Here is a 3890-nt window from a genome sequence, read left to right on the forward strand (position 1 = left end):
GCCTTCACTTTCCGTTTCCAATAGAAGATTTGGAAATCGCCTCCCTGGGGGTGCTTCTTTCAGAAGTGCTTCACATGGAGCATCTTATTAAATCACAAAGGGGCGAATCCGTGCGCGGGGCGGAGGGATCGCTGACATCCGCCTCAGCAATTTCGCTCGCGGTGCGACTCTCCAGCCCAGGGTGGGGTCGGGGGTCCCCAGCGCTAGCGCCCAGGGTAGCGGGTCCCTGCATCCGAGGTTTGGACGCGGCGGCCGCGAGGCCCCGTCTGCAGGCGCTACTCCTGCAAGCCGGGGTCAGTCAGTTTCAAACGGAAATGATTATGATCACAGTGATAATAACGATCTTAATAGTAATAATCATCCCAAACTCTCGCCATCAGCGCGCCCTGCCCAAGCCCAGTCCCCGACCCGGTTCGGACCCGTCCCCGCTGGGTCATGGGGTCCCAGGGTCGGCGCCTGAAGCTCACTCAATGGGCGCAAGGTCTGAAGCCTGAACTCGGGTAAGCGCAGAGGGGCGAGTCGACCCCTAGGGCACTGCGAGGCGGGGCGCAGGGCGCGGAGAGGTGGAGTTCGGGAGGCAGGAGCGGCGGGAGATGGGGGCGGAAGGCTTAAGGCGGGAAGCCGGGGATATGGGGGCGACAGCGATGTGGGGAGATAGAGACGGGGATTGAATTTGGGGACGCAGCGGGTGGTGGGAGATGAAGACAGATGCAGGCTGATGGGGGTGTGGGGGATGGGGAGATAGGGACTGGGGGCGGGGAAGTTGGGAACAGTGCAGGGAGGTGGAGGTGAGGGAGGGGACGGGGAGTGGGGACTGGAGGCGGAGAGCGGGCCCCGCCCCCCGGGCCGCTGGAAAAGTTTGCACCCCAGCGCGCGCTAGTAGAGGCTAGTAGAGGCTGAGGAAGCTGGTCCAGGGACACCCGACAGGCACCTGGAGCTGAACGTGGAGGCAGGACGAGCCCAAGCGAGATCCGCAGACCCCTCGAGCCCTAAAACTATCCTGGTGTCCCCGCCCAGCTCGCATCTGAGCGGAGCAACCGACGCCGGGATGCCAGTGGCCCAAGTCCCCTTCCCTGACGGAGGCGAGCCGGCGGGACAAGGTGAGCGGCCGCGGGGTGGGTGGGAGCAGCCAGGCCCACTTTTCTCACGAAATTCCAGCAGATCCCCGGCAGAATCTCACATCAACGTCACCCCCTCCCCCAAAGTTAGGCGCCCTCCCAGAATGAGAACCTGGGGACTCTGAGACTGTGTGGTCATGGTCATTCTCCTGGGAAAATTATTTTTTTAAGTTACGTTTGCCACAAATTTTCATTTTTCTTCATATTTCTCAAACAAGGCATTCGAGACTGTCAGAACTGGGGGCTAGGAGGAAAAGTCCCGGTGCAGTGATGTTACCACGAAAAATCTGTATGCTGCATTCATAATGGAGCTAAAACCTGGACAAGGGGCAGGAGAAGTCCTTCTCTGGCTTTATGCAGGGAGCCTGCTAGATTTGCCACTTTTAACCACCCTTCTCCAAATTGTTGGTCTTCCTTACACCCCTCTCTCTCCTCTTTCTCTCTCTTTCTGGCATTGGGCACTCCCAATGACATATTTCTTTGCGGTGTTTTTATATTTAGAGAGACTTCTGGTTAGATTTTTAAAAAGAACACACTTTGTTTTAAGGACAAAGAAAGAGCAGCAACATGAACTGAAGGCTTTTCTGGAAAATTATTTCAAAAATGGACATCCACCCTGCAAATAGTACTTTCCCCTAGCTGGAGCTCTGAGTACTTCTGGAATTAGGAATTTCTCCTCTGGACATCAGAGGATGCAGACATCGTATGTAATTAATTACATGTTCATAGTTTACCTTCTCAGCATTTATTTTCATTGATGAAAATCTTGCAGCCATGATTAAGAAAAATATAATTACTAGAAAGTACAAGGGAAGGATTAGGTTCTGTGGGTTTATGACTAAGGATGGCCATGCGGGTGGCTGGTGTTGGTGTAGGAGGTGGTAGTGGTGGTAATGGCGGTGGTGGTGATGGGGTTGTGTGTGTGTGTGTGTGTGTGTGTGTGTTACTCGGTTCTGGAACTGTCTGGATCTGTACAATTTCTCACTTAATTGATGCAGAGTTCAATTCCAGTATGAATAATTTTGTGGCCATAGAAGAGTCACATATTGGGTTTTCTCAGTCAGCAAATGTTTACTTTGGGCCTGCTGTCCAGCTACTCTTGTTACCTGACACCAGAGATGTAAAATGCAAGGTCAGCCCTTAAGAGCCGCCCCTAAAGATATAGAACCAATGATTGTTCATCCAGTTTTCATCTTTGAAAATTCTACTTTCCCCCTTTATATTTGTGGATTTCCTTAAGTGCATGAATCTCCTAATTTTCTGTCGTGTGGATAGTAAAAACTCATGTCTCCTGTAGAAGGGGGCTTACACATGGGCTTTATTTCTGAATATTCAAGGACTGATTTTTTTTCTCTGGAAATTATCACACACTTTTGATTCCATGGTATCTCTTCTATCTCCTAAAGATGCGTATATTTTTATTACCAAACAATGAGCATGCCACCATCTTAAAAAGTCTTGTAGAGCTCCATTTTTTATGCCAGGATTTAGGACTATGACTTGAGTACTGACACAGCTGGCAAGGCACCTTCAGGCAGTCAGCCACATGAGCCAGAACCTAACCATAGTACTGTGGCCTGCAGGAGCCCATTTTTTCACCTTTGGCTTCATAATTCCTTTCTTATCAGTTCTGGAGTTATTTCTTATTATTTCTTTGCCATACATTTTCTGTTGACATAACTAATTGTCTTAGGAGATTTTCCATAGCTTTTGGAAATAATATGATAAACTGAGTGAAATCCTATCTAGTGTCAGTTAATAATATATTTCAGTTATTGTTGTTACAGCCACTGGACATAGAGTTGCCTTTTTTTGTTTTATTATCATTCTATTTTTGAGAAATTGAAGCTGTGTCTCGCAGAAATTCAAAGAGCCTGGGCAACAGGCCAGTTAGGTCAAATCAGTGATGAGATTGCTCAGTGGAGAATGTGATGCCCAGTGGGTAAATCTGGCATCCAGTCAGCACCTTGAGCTGGAGTGGGGATCCTGGTCAACTGATGAGGCTCTTTGGCCTTAATGATGCCATTCCATTTTCCTGGCATCCGAGTCTTCCATATATTTCAGTAAAGCCACCATTCTAGCATTTTGCTAGCATAGTAGCTAGAAGTGATTAGGCTTTAAAGCACTCTGGGAATGCTCTTGTCACCATACAGGTGAAGAACAGGTGGAAAGACAGTTACTTCCAAAAGAGTTTATCACTAAAGTGGTGCATTGGGCACACACATCCAGCCCAGTGTGGTCTTTTCCAAGCTGTGCAACCAAGGCCAGTGATACCACCCTGCCCCCAACCTTAGTTTCCTCCTGTGTACATTCAGAAGGCAGATGAGGAGAGCAGACCTGGTATCTGCAAGGTGCAATGTGTAGTGCACATGTCATGTCACTGAGTGAGAGCATTGCATTGGGAAGGGATGGGAGGAACTCCATAGTTAGGACTTCTTGGTCAGGATACCTCTTATTTGCTTATGCGTTTAGCTGAGTCAAGGAACTTGGTTCCACACACCCTCATTGATCCTGTGGCAGTCTCTGTAGGAATTGAATACTGTGCTCTTAGAGTATGCAGAGAAGAGAAACTTTGAAAAGCTTGATTGAGAAGCAGAGGGTAAGACGTCTTGCTTCAAAAACAATTGCCTTCCTAAGGACAAGCTTAGATGCCCAGGGAAGCGTTCATTTATGTGTGAAATCTTCACCAGGTTCATCTATAACAGTGATTTATCACTAGGAGTTCCATTATTGGCCTAGAGCAAAGTGCATGCACATGAACGTGTGTGTGTG

At 48.7% G+C, this 3890-nt stretch overlaps 1 protein-coding gene across 1 annotated transcript in view; it reads left to right on the plus strand.

Annotated features, from left to right (window-relative positions):
- Nucleotides 1–369: 369 nt before the first annotated feature.
- S1PR3 (sphingosine-1-phosphate receptor 3) overlaps nt 370–3890 on the plus strand; it is a 12982-nt gene continuing 9461 nt past the window's right edge. Inside the window, exons 1-2 of the mRNA XM_039852138.1 lie at nt 370–500; nt 1018–1100. The gene's annotated coding sequence lies outside the window, so the exon portion shown is untranslated. The remainder of the gene's footprint in view (nt 501–1017; nt 1101–3890) is intronic.

Source organism: Pteropus medius, unplaced genomic scaffold (genome assembly GCF_902729225.1).
Source record: "Pteropus medius unplaced genomic scaffold, Ma_sr-lr_union100, whole genome shotgun sequence".
In the NCBI taxonomy this organism is placed as follows: Eukaryota; Metazoa; Chordata; class Mammalia; order Chiroptera; family Pteropodidae; genus Pteropus; species Pteropus medius.